The following is a 12,184-nucleotide window of genomic DNA, read 5'->3' as shown; positions in this document are numbered from 1 at the left end:
AACAGGGGCTAAGGACCACTTTCCAGCTTCCTTAGAAGGCCTGTTACCCCTTCCTCAATTTCTCTCCACTAAATTAGAACTTCTGGTGGCTATCAAGATACACTGTCATGGTATTCTGGGACAACCTACTTGTGTATCAGTGAACCCAGGAACCAACTCTGACCTACATGAAGCACCTCTTAGTAGCATGCAAAAATTCCAAGCCAGCTGTGAACTTAAGAGTCTGCCTCCCCATTTACCTGAAAAACAATGGAAAAGGCCACGTGTGTTGTTGGCACATCCCATTTAACAGTCCCAGTAGCTAGTGGCTATGGTTTCTTGGTCTTAGAGAAGAAAACTTGGCCAGCACCACTTGGCCAAGAGTTGGATCAAAGAGACCAAGGTAAGAGTCCTGGTGTTAGCTCTATGTCTACCACCCAGCCTCCCCGCACCTGGGTTTCAATCCCTGAAGTTACAGAAATTAAGGCCTCCAATAGGATCTGCACTTTCACTTTCACTGTGACTGAAGACACATGAACACTTGTCAGGTTTCCTGTCCTGAGGGAGCTCATAGACCATAACCACAGAAAAGCAAACAGGTAGCACTTGAGACTCTGGATGCAGTGGACAGAAGCCAAAGTGAAGAAAAGACAAGCCGCACAGGTCTCTTTGCAGAGTTAAATCAGAAAGGTGCGGGAACCTCTCCAGAGCACATGAGGGCCAAGCCAAGGTGTGACAAGCAAGCAACTGGGAACTAGAGGACAAGCAACTAGAGGACAAGGCAAGAGCAAATGCTAGCAAAGGTGCAAAATGAAATGCCCTGTTAGTGACAACAGTGAGTCACAAACCAAAGCATTAGGGACTGCTGCAGTATTGTAGATGCAAAAAACAAACAAACAAACAAACAAAACTTGCAGTTATTTTAGGAGGGCGGGGATGGTATCTTGAATGCAGGACACAAAGCTGGCCTAGTCTACAACCCTATATGGACATTGAGGGCAAGACTTCAGACTCTTCAGGGTCTTTGAAACCCATTTCTATTTAAAAGAAAACACACAGATCCGGTTTTGTGGAGGTCTGCAGCAGTTCCAATCCACCTAGTACAGAGAAGCAGCACTGCAGGGACTTCATCTGCTCAAGCAACATGGCCTTCACTTTGCATTTCAAGTGGACATGTTTCTCCTGCGTGGTGGTGTCCCATCTACCTAGGCACAGAATCTGAGCACTTGGTCTTACTGTGGGACAAGTAGCTGAGGTGCCTATTTAACATATAAAAGCGGACCTGGCCACCAGGTCTTCCTGTATCCCTCAGTCCCTACCTGTTACAGGATCTTCCTGGCTCGCATACCCTGTCCCAAACCATGAATTCTTCAGCCCAGGTGGGCTGGGCTGTTCTGCCCTCTATAATCTAACCATTTTGGTTACCTTTGGGCTTCCTGGCTGCTGCACCCTTCCCCTCCTCTCGGCTTCCCTCCCCCTCTCCTCACATGGCACAGCTCAGTCTGGTGATGTCCACTCTGGCTACACTCTATCTTTTATCTATAATAAGCCCTCTCCTATACCGTACCTAGGAGCAGTCATGTTTCTTTTCCTTTCCTTTTTATCTTATTTTTTTCATTCACTTATCAAAGACACCAAAGCCCAAGATCTACCAAGTATTCCAGGACCAGGAAGAGCCCAGTCTAGCTGTGCAGCTATATGAAATTTTATCATTTCTCACCAATGTAAAAGCATGTCCTTCTTAAATGGATGCAACTTCTCTCACAGCCTCATTTATTTTCTACAGCACTTGCTTTTCTTCATAAGAAGGGGAAAATGGGATCCAGAGCACAAACACAGTATCAGGTCAATACTGACCATGAAGAGAGTGGCTTTGATATTCAGTTTCCAGGGCACGACCCTCCTACTATGGCCACCTGAGTGACAGAGCTGAAGGACCTACACAGTGTGCCACAGTGTACTACTGTAGGAGCAGTGAGGATACCCAGAGCACATCAAACAATGATGCTAACACCCAGATGCTCTGCCCATGGAACCCTTGCATATGGCAGTTCAGAGGACTCCCACTCTGGGCCCAGCACTGTGGTGCCCACTCTTCCCACTACATCCACCCTGATCCCAGCACACCGACTATTTTCCACTTCAGATGTTTCCTAGGCTGACATGGCTTCCAGGGTACAGTCGAAATTTATCTTACATCTGTAGAAGTGGAGGCTGGTGTTGCTATAATGATAGGCAACGTTTCTGCCCATATCACTTAGATCAGATCCCAGCTGGTCCACGAAGGATGGGGGTCCTTTGATGTCCATTTCTGTCCACTCATTACTTCAGATGAAGATGCTCATTATCTCAAGGTTCTGAACCAGAGTTGGGGAGGGGAGGGGAAGTTCAGCAATTAGACAGTCTTCAAAGCCTGCAGAGGCCCAATGCTCACAACCCAATTGTGAGCTCCCAGAACGGCCCCCATGCCCAGCCCTGGATGCAGCACCTATTCTTAACTAGCGCCTTTCCTAATGGTTCCTTCTGGCTTTGGGGAAGTGACTATCACTGCTGACAAAGGGCTCTCTGATTTGGTGCCATTCAAGTTATCAGCCTCTTCATAAAGACAAATGTGCCAAAGGAAAATCCAGACACAGATCCACTAGGAGGAAAAAATCCTGAAGCAGACCCACTGGGACAGGATGGTTCTTCACAGCCAGGGGCTGGTGAGTCAATGCCTGGCCAGTATCACAGGCTCTGCCTAAAACTCTCAAAGCCATTTAGCAGCTTTGTTTACAAACCTTGGATTCTCAGGACCCAGTCCAAACCTTTAGGTCAGAACCCTAGGGGATGGCCTGAGAATGCAAATACCTGGCTAGCAAGGAGCACAGAGCTCAGCAAGGGTCAGGATTAAGCTCCAGAGAAACAATTGGCAACTTTGGAAATGCTTTGTAAGCACATAACTTCAAAGTTACAGGGTGTGTGGGGAAAATGCAGGTTTAATTGAAGGAGTCGTCTTTATCTGAACTATGGCACAAAGAACATATAATGTGATAGATTTAGCCATAACCAACCCACCCCCACAGTTACATTATACCACAAAGATCCCATAAACTCCCCTGCCTGACCTTAAGGACAATTCCCACACAGCTGCTCTTGGCAGCCTCCAGGGCCCCAAAGAAAGCTCAATCCTATCCCTGTAAAAGGCAGCGTTTGAGAGCAGACAAACAGTATCCAGCCAGACTCCACAGGCACGGTTCAGCCTTCACCAGTCTCAGCTTTGCCCTGTCAGGCATACAACAGCTGCAGCACCAAGAAAGCTTACTAGAAATGCAGAAAACGCAGGCCTACTGGCCCTGCTGGGGCACACTATATTTCAACAGGATTGCAAGTGATGCCAAGAAGCACTGCTTGAAGGGACAAGAGCACCATGGTAAGGTTTTCTCCCCTCACTCTCCCACCCTCTCCCTGTGGAACATCAGCTCCTCCACTGACCCCCAGCCCTCCCAGTTCTTACAGTGCCTCACTGTTCCTCTCCCATCAGTCCAGCTTTATCTGGGCCAAATCACCATCAGCAGGGCCCAATGACTAGATGACACTCCAGAGTCCAACTGTTAGGGAGTTTAAAGGAGTCAGGAAGTACTGCTAGTCAGTTCTACATCTGCCTCCCTTAGGAGGCAGGAATACAGGACCATGACCATAAATCAGCAGAGACAATCCAAAGTCAAACAATGCCATGGAATGCTGGGTCCTCTGGTTCCAGCACAATGTTAATGAGGTCAAGGTTTCGGGTGTGATTAGCTTTCTCTGTATGTTGGCACAGACTTTAGCCCTCTGCCCTCAGGCTGCCTGCAAAAGCTGATGTCCCCTGGGTTACTAAGAGGAGCGGAATGACATGAGTGGAATGACATGGAGAGGCCACGCAGGGGATCGCCAATGGAAGTCTCAAAAGACCTCAATGACCAATAAGCAAAATTTACTGAGGAAACACACATAGCCCTGAGGGAAAAATGACTTGAAAGATGACCTGGTCAGAATAATTATCAGCACAGACTGGACACACCAGAACTGAGAAAGCTGAAAATTTACAAGAAGAAACAGGAAGTGTTGTGGCCAAGATATATAAAACTTGATTTTATCTTTTGGTAATTTCATACAATGTATTTGGGTTATAATCCACTGGCAGGATTTTTTAGGGGGAGGGGAGTTCAAAACAGGGGTTCTCTGTGTAGCCTTGGCTGCCCTGAGGATTTTTTTTAGATGAACTGTATGTATTTAAACTTAAAGGAAGCTAACTTGGTAGCAATTCAATTTTTTTTCTTAATGTTTCAAATCAAGGAAGCTTTGATAGAGCTGGCTGGTGACAAGGCCAGCATTTCCTTAGAGCCTGTGAGTCTCCTTGCCAAAGCTGGCCTGCCACAGCAGTGTGGCTCAGATAATCAGCGGTCCTAAACAGCGCTGACCAGCATAGGGTTGGACAGAAGCCGTTCCCCCTCCCACCATCGCCATCACCTGCATTATTACTTCGTGTGGCCTCTTTGCCTTATTGTTCATACTTACAGTTCTTCTTGGCTTTGTATCACAGGTTAAACATTCCTCACATCCATTTTCTTTCTTTTGACGATGCTTTTCCTCCACTAATTGAGAAAAGAGCCATGGACCATGCCTAAGCTGGGAAAAACCACATGACCAGACACCCTAAGCACACCCACTTAGCAGTGACCCCAGCTAAGTGGTACGCTGTGCCCCACCGCAGACCTGTGCGGTCAGTAAACTGAGCGCTCCCCTCCAGGGAAAGCCTGCAAGGCTGACTGAGAAGTGTGACATTCAGAACCTTCACTGAAGGGCTTCACTGTGTAGAATCATCTTCAAGGATGCCCTGTTGGCCAGTTCAATGAAAAGGACATCATTTGAAATGATTTCCAAAGCTGTCAGCCATTGTTTATCCAAAGTGTGCATTTAGTATGCAGATGGCAGGCCTTTATAAACACCCAAGACATCATTCTTAAGTCCCAAAAACTTGATCAGTACGAACCAGAGGAAGAAAAAAAATCCCACATTTTAAAAAGTTCTTTTGGCCTTAATACAACACAACACAACACAACACAACACAACACAACACAATACCAGGTGTCCCTTATCTGCAGATAAGAAAGGCTACTGTAGTCAGGGCCTTCCTTAAACACCTGGCTCTCTGCCTCAAGGCTGGAAAACGTACACTCAGCCTGATGCTGCCTGCCCAGAAGAAAGGAACCTGAACTCCAGGTGCCCCTGACAACATAGATAAAAAAACAGGATAAAAAACAGGATAAAAAGAAAATGCTGAATAGAATCAGCAGAGGAAAAGGAGCCCCTCTAAACTTTCCAGGCATGTAGGAAAGTTGTTGCAAAAGCTATTTCAGAGCCCCCTGCTGCTTCATGCATGTTCTACTAAAAACTGCAACAATTCCAACCCCCCCAAATCCCTAACTTGCCCCCAAAGTACTTAAGTCAGGGCTTTTTATCAATTAGACAGAAATACCAAGATTACAGTTAAAACTCTAGCCTATATCCTTCCAACCCCATGAAGTGAGGAAGGTGAGGTGCCAAACTGGCCCTCTGAACTTTCCCTAACTCCACAGCACTGAGAGGAGTCATGCCTGTGCACAAATCACACAGCATGCCTGTGATCCAGTAAGCAGTCATGGGGTTGGCTTGGCACACTTTCAAATGATCTCACAAATGAATGAAATTTAAATTAGCAGCAATAACCCTCCAAAGCCAGGAACCAAGCCCCCCCCCCCCCAAAGGGGAAAAAAAAAAAACCAAAACAGTTGCTAAGCTTGTTTCCTTCCAGAACATGAGACTTGAAGAACCCTGGCACTACCTATGAGGAAAGGGAAAAAATGTTAAGGAGAACAGGTGTGCAGAGCAGGTGGCACTGAGGCACATCTGCAACAGGTGCCTGCCCGAAAGCCTCAGCCACCCCGGAGTAAAAGCATTGCGGCATGTGACTTCCACATATTAGCCAGGGTTAGAACAGCCTGGTTAAGTCTAGCTGAAGTTCTCCTTATGAAGAACGTATACGAACTGTTTGTCCTGCTACTATCACCTCAATAATGCTGACTGTTATTCCTTGGGAGTCTTATAAAATACCCAATGCTCTTCATTTAAGTGTTATATCCATAACCCAGTGCAAGGTCCAACCTTTTGCTTTATAAACCACATGACGTTTTTAAAGTTTGGCTAAGCCTAACAAGCTCGTACCCAGTAAGCAGCTCTGAATTAAGATTTCATCAGTGTCCATAAAAATTACCTAATCCATAAGATGTGGTATTAAATCAAAGTCAGAACAAATCCACATGAAGAATAGTAAAAATGTACCAAGGTTTTCCTTTCTGGCCAACCAGGCCCCAGAGTGAAGGCTGGGTGTTTCTCTTGACCTAGCTGATGGTTTAAAGTTAAACTAAGAAAACATGCAGATAACATACCTTTAAGTTATAGTCAGGGTAGTGCAGATGAGCACAAAACTAACTCATATTCTTAGGTAGTAAAGGTTTGTGTGTGCACATGCATGTGAAAGACTGTTCACGATGCTATTAACAAATACTATAGACCAAGTGGTCCAAAGAAAAACACACTATCTCCTCACACTGAAGGAAGAGCCCAAGCTCTCATAAGGGAACTTACTAACTTCAGAATGGGGAACCCCACTCTCAGCACTTCACTGGAAGCTCAGCCGCTCTCGGCTCTCCGCTGACTTCACCATCTGAAGAAGGGAGATGTGAGCACCTGCATACATGTGCAGGCACGGAATCCATTTCATTAGTCACACCTCCTCTCTACCAAACATGCTCAGGACCCCTCTGTGTGTCACAGGGATTCTGGGGCAGAGTAAGAGACCCCAAGTCTGCAGGATAGCGCCAGTACATGCTTGGCCACTGAGGCCAAGGGTCAGGAGTTCAATTATTCCCACTTGGGCCTATTTTTTAAAAAGCAAAATTTCAAAAGCTTTAGTCACAAGGACACAAATGACACTCACCTGCAGCACTAAAAAGATATTTGCTGAATGACAGGATAAATGAATAGATGAATAAATTGGCACCCCCCCCCAATTCAAGAAACAACACTCACAGAAACAGTTTTGTTAACAATGTCTTTGTTCACTTTGCTCTCCACTGACCAGACAAAGGAGGAAGGCTGTAGCCCCACAGCCACATGACACTGCTGTGTCAAGGGCCCTCTTTCATCGACTACCTAAAAATCCAATTTCTCTTCCTGTCTTTGCAGCCAACTCTAGGTTGCACGTCTCTCTGGAAAGCTCAAGTTCAGCTTTCATTTCACATGAACTCAAAACCTTTAGTTATCTGTCTCCAAATGGGGTTCTCACAAGTATCTCCTTCTAGAAAGTACCCAGTCCCCAACGACTAGGGACAATCTGCCCCAGGGGATGAAAGAATGGAAAAGTCTCCAGAGTGCTCTCTTCACCCACGCCCATGCTGCCAGGACTCCTGCACTATGGCACTTGCTGCCTTGTTCCCCAGCCTGCCCTGTGGCCAGGGAGCTCTTTGAAAACACAATGCAACCTCACAGCCTGTCCCATAGGAGACGCTTTAAAGACATCTGCTGAATGACAGGATGAATGAGTGGACAGATGAACAAATTGGCATTATGCCCCAGCCCCTCCCAAATTAGGAGGAGGAAAACACAATACAGTTCCTGTGTTCAAGAAATACTGTTTAGTTAAGGGTGTTTTTGCTCACTTTGCTCTCAGGTGCCACTAACCTCACAGCATACTTTAAGGCTTTTTTTTTTTTTAGTATATATTCTGGAAATTAGGCATTTACAGATCACTTACATCTTTAACAGGCCAGTAAGCATTGAATATAACATTGATTTTATTGCCCAAGCATTCTTGGGCAATGTTTATCATGTCCACTACCGTAGGGTTTTAAAATTTTGTTTTCTTTCCAAATAGAAGGGGGATATTTATGTTAATGGGATATGGGACTTGAGAATCTGCTACTGCAAAGAGCACAGGCTGGGAATGATGACACACCTCTGCACCCCAGCTCTGAGACACACGGACACTACACCACAAACTCCCTAGAAGGATGGCCTAGAAAAGGCTCACCAGAAGAGGCAATAGGACATAGCCTGAAAGTCTAGAAGGTGTGAGTGTTTCTTGATATGGATTTTCAGAGGCAAGGCTCAGGCACTCATCTGAAAAATCATGTACCCTTGCATTCCCTTTTACCCTGGGGATTTAGAGAGCTGGCAATAGTTAACATTTCCTGAGCATTTTCCGTGCATGGGAGCCATCCAAAACTGGTACAAAGGCACCAGCTAATCTCCAGGGCCTCCGACTTGAACTCTTGCTACTGCCATTTTCAATTTTTAAAAATATTGTATTTATTTTATTATTAGCATTTTACTGTGCGTGCAGTTTGTCCATATGAATGCAGTGCCTCCAGAGGCCAGAAGAGGGCATTTGTTTATGAGCCATTATGAGCCATCTGCCATTGGTGGCGGGACCCAAACTGCAGTCCCCACAAAAGCAGTAAGCACTGTTACCTGCAGAGCTACCTCTGAGAGTTGTTATTATTATTATTTGCGAGTGTGTGTCTAAGGGCAGCGCACATTCATTAGCAGGCGCCCTTGGTGGCCAGATAAGGGCATGGAACCCTTTGGAGACAGTTACAAGCATCTGCGAGCCTCCTGATGTGGGCGCGGATATCAGGACTGCAGTCCTCATGACAGAGCAACAATGGTTCTTAACACCAGAACCACTGTTCCAGCCCCCCCCCCCCCCACCAGCATTATATAGACACAGAGACCAAGGCTGAGCACAAGAAAACAGCCTGCCAAAGGTTCACACAGTTAAGACTCAACAGACTGAATCTGGGTCTCTTAAAAACTTTGATTTATTTTTTGTTTTTTAAATTTTTACATTAATTACAGTTTATTCACTTTGTATCCCAGCTGTAGGCCCTCCCTCCCTCCCTCCCAATCCCACCCTCTTTTCCTCATCTCCTCCCATACCCTTCTCCAAGTCCACTGATAGGGGAGGTCCTCCTCCCTTCCATCTGACCCTAGCCTATCAGGTCTCATCAAGACTGGCTGCATTGTCTTCTTCTGTGGCCTGGTAAGGCTGCTCCCCACTAAGGAGGAGGGGATCAAAGAGCCAGCCACTGAGTTCATGTTAAAGACAGCCCCTGTTTCCCTTACTAGGGAACCCACTAGGAGACTGAGCTGCCATGGGCCACATCTGTGCAGGTTTCTAGATTATCTACATGCATGGTCCTTGGTTGGAGTATCAGTCTCAGAAAAGACCCCTGGGCCCAGTTATTTTGGTTCTGTTGCTCTCCTTGTGGAGCTCCTGTCCCCTCCCCCTTCTTTCATAAGATTCCCTGCACTCTGCTCAAAGTTTGGCTATGAGTCTCAGCATCTGCTTTAGTACCCTGCTGGGTAGAGTCTTTCAGAGGCCCTCTGGTAGTCTCCTTTCCTGTCCCCTGTTTTCTCCCTCTTCAGATGTCTGTCCTGTTTGCCTTTCTGATCATATTACCCAGGGTCCTCCTTGCTTAGCTTCTTTGGGTATACAGATTTTATTATGTTTATCCTATATTATATGTCTAATATCCACTTATAAATGAGTATATACCACGTTTGTCTTTCTGCTTCTGGGATACCTAATTGATTTATTTTTAATCATTTCTAGGTGTGTGTGTGTGTGAATCTGGGTGTGTGTGCATGTGCTCAGGGAAGCCAGAGGCACTGGATCCCCAGGAGCTGGGGTGTAAACAATTCTAATGTGTCTTATTTGGGTACTGGGAACCAAAGTCAGGTTCTGTGGAAGAGTTCTCAACCAAGTGCACTAAGCCATCTCTCCAGCCCCATGACCCTCCTAAATTTTAATCCTCCTATTTTGGCAATCCTTTGCAGTAAAGATACATAGAAGGTGGACACTTTTGCGCGCGCACACACACACACACACACACACACACACACATTCTTGAAGTTTTCCATCTATTGCTTTATTACCATCTCTTGCTATTGATCAACCCCTGCATGCAACAAAATCTCTATGTTCATGTTTCTGTTGTTAGCGGGTGCTGTCAATCTGAGCTACATACATGGATAAACACTACGATTATTTTTTTCCCATATGGCACTGCTTTGCTCTCATCTAGAAAGATTCTTTTTTTTTCCTTCAGACAAATGACTGGTTCGTGTATCACGGCTACTCAAATTATATTCACAAATGTTCATTTGCAGTGTAATTACTCTTCCTAAGCAGACTAGTTCCAAAACAAATGAGCAGCCCCCTGCCCATCCTCCTCTCCCGAAACTCACAAGGCACCACCTCCCACCATAAAATGCTGCCCTGCCACAGACCACAAGCCACACTGTCTGCTCTGTGACCACTTGGGGGAAACTCTATTACAAAATAAGATGCTGTCTTTAAAACTTCCAATTTTTTTTTGTCGTCATCAGAGCCATATGTCCAACATAGGCTATCCCTATCAGTCTGCAGAGAGATTTCTTTCCTGCCTTTAACAGTTAGTCGTCGCACACGTGTCCTCTATCTCTTAGTTTGAAATGGAGTTTTAAAAATGATCAGGAGAACATCAGAAAGAATAAGGTAAGTTATCCTTTCTCTCTCCAATCTGGGCGGAGCAAACGCGGAGCCTGAAAGCCCCTTCCAAAGAACTCTGGGTTACCCCACACCTTGCAGCCCTTCCACTTTTCCATTTGGGTCACCAGCTGCAATCTACAAGCACAAACACCGTCACGGCACAGAAATACAGGAAACTGCCTGGCGGGAGTGAGGTAGGGAGAGGATGAGAGTCACTCTTTGCCCTTCACTTACTCTCCACTTACTCTCTTGCATTGGAAGCTTCTGAAATAGCAGAAAAGTTGAGCCGGCTTGGAGAAAATCTTTTCGCTTTTCCCAGTTCAGAGAGCAAGAGACCAAGAACAGATGGAGAGAGAAGAGGGCCCGGGTGGGAGTAGGGACTGCATAAAAGCCCATCTCCCCGAGTTCTTCACCCATCCTAGATGGAGTGTTCCCCCACTCCACGCCCACCTCCTCTCCAGCCCTCAACCTCAATCTTTGCGCTGGCAACAAAAAATGCAGCTGTGACCAGTGAGACCCACGCGGCACGGAACAGGGCTGGCAGGGACCACTGCAGTTCCCCGGGAAAAAGCTGTTCCAGGCTCAACTTCTTCCACGTCTGCAGGCAGCGCTGCAGCGAATCCTTCCCGCCCCGGCACCAGATGCCCGTCCCGCTGCGCCCTCCGTGCGCTGTCGGGGACCGCCCCGGCCCCGGGCTCCCCGCGCCGTGCCTACCTGGCCAGGGCAGCCGGGTTCCGATGCCCCACTCTGCGCCGGGCGCGCGCAGCCTTCCCCAGCCGGCCTTTCTGTGCCGCCTCCTCGCTGCAGCCTCGGTCTGCCGGGCAGGACCCGCTGGGGAGAGGGCGGGAGCAGACAAGGGTCGGCGCGCCGGGGCGGAGGCCGAGGGGCGGGCGCAGCGGGAGGAGGCGGCCGAACCTCCTAGGCCGGCCGCTGCTACTCAGCATCCCCCGCCTCCCTCCCGCCGCGTTGGGAGGGGTCGGCGAGGCCCGGCCTCCGGAGGGGAGGGTCCTGCAGGGCCCGAGGGGGCGTAGGCGACGCGGGATCCCCTTGAAGGGGTCCCCGAGCCCTGTGGGGGTCTTCTACTCCTGGCCTTTGGAGGAGCTGGGTGCGGAACGTGGCGTGGACCTGGCTGAGCGGGAAGAACGTCGATTCGCGGCCCTGGAGAGTGGGCCGCGGTGCCTTCCCGGCGGAGGCTGGAGGCGCAAGTTTCCAGGTCCTGCTGTCTACTTAGAGGAACTGTGCAAACAGTCACAAGAGTATTCCCAGCTAGGATGCTTGGGTCCAGACATATCCTCCCGCACTCAAGTTACAGTTTCCAATGTACATCGAAGGTGTTTTAGCCAGTGGAAAAGGGATAGACCCAGCAACTCCTCTCACCGCCCCCAGGGTAGAAGCAAAGACCAGAGGCAAACAACAAAAAGGAGCTGAATTGTTTACTTTCATTGTGTAAGGACGGCGCTCCACCAAGAACACCTTCTTTTGTCCCGTACCCCCACCCCCGGTCTAATTGCTTTAGCCCCCAAACTCAGACAGTTATCTATCCACCAATGCACAGACCCAGCCTATCTGGGTTTCCTCTTCTCCCCACCAACAGCTTGCATGGGCTCTTTG

At 47.7% G+C, this 12,184-nt stretch overlaps 1 protein-coding gene across 2 annotated transcripts in view; it reads right to left on the bottom strand.

Moving 5' to 3' along the window:
* The window catches only part of Lhfpl2 (LHFPL tetraspan subfamily member 2), a 143,687-nt gene extending 132,295 nt beyond the window's left edge, over positions 1-11,392 (bottom strand). The window contains exon 1 of one of the 2 annotated variants that reach the window (XM_055598455.1): positions 11,288-11,392. The gene's annotated coding sequence lies outside the window, so the exon portion shown is untranslated. The remainder of the gene's footprint in view (positions 1-11,287) is intronic. The other variant, XM_055598458.1, reaches the window with a different exon arrangement.
* Between the last annotated feature and the right edge of the window lie 792 nt (positions 11,393-12,184).

This window comes from Psammomys obesus, unplaced genomic scaffold (genome assembly GCF_907164565.1).
Source record: "Psammomys obesus unplaced genomic scaffold, mPsaObe1.curated_primary_1811, whole genome shotgun sequence".
Classification (NCBI taxonomy): Eukaryota; Metazoa; Chordata; class Mammalia; order Rodentia; family Muridae; genus Psammomys; species Psammomys obesus.
The sequence above is the reverse complement of the archived record's forward strand: the minus strand, read 5'-3'. Positions and strand labels throughout refer to the sequence as shown.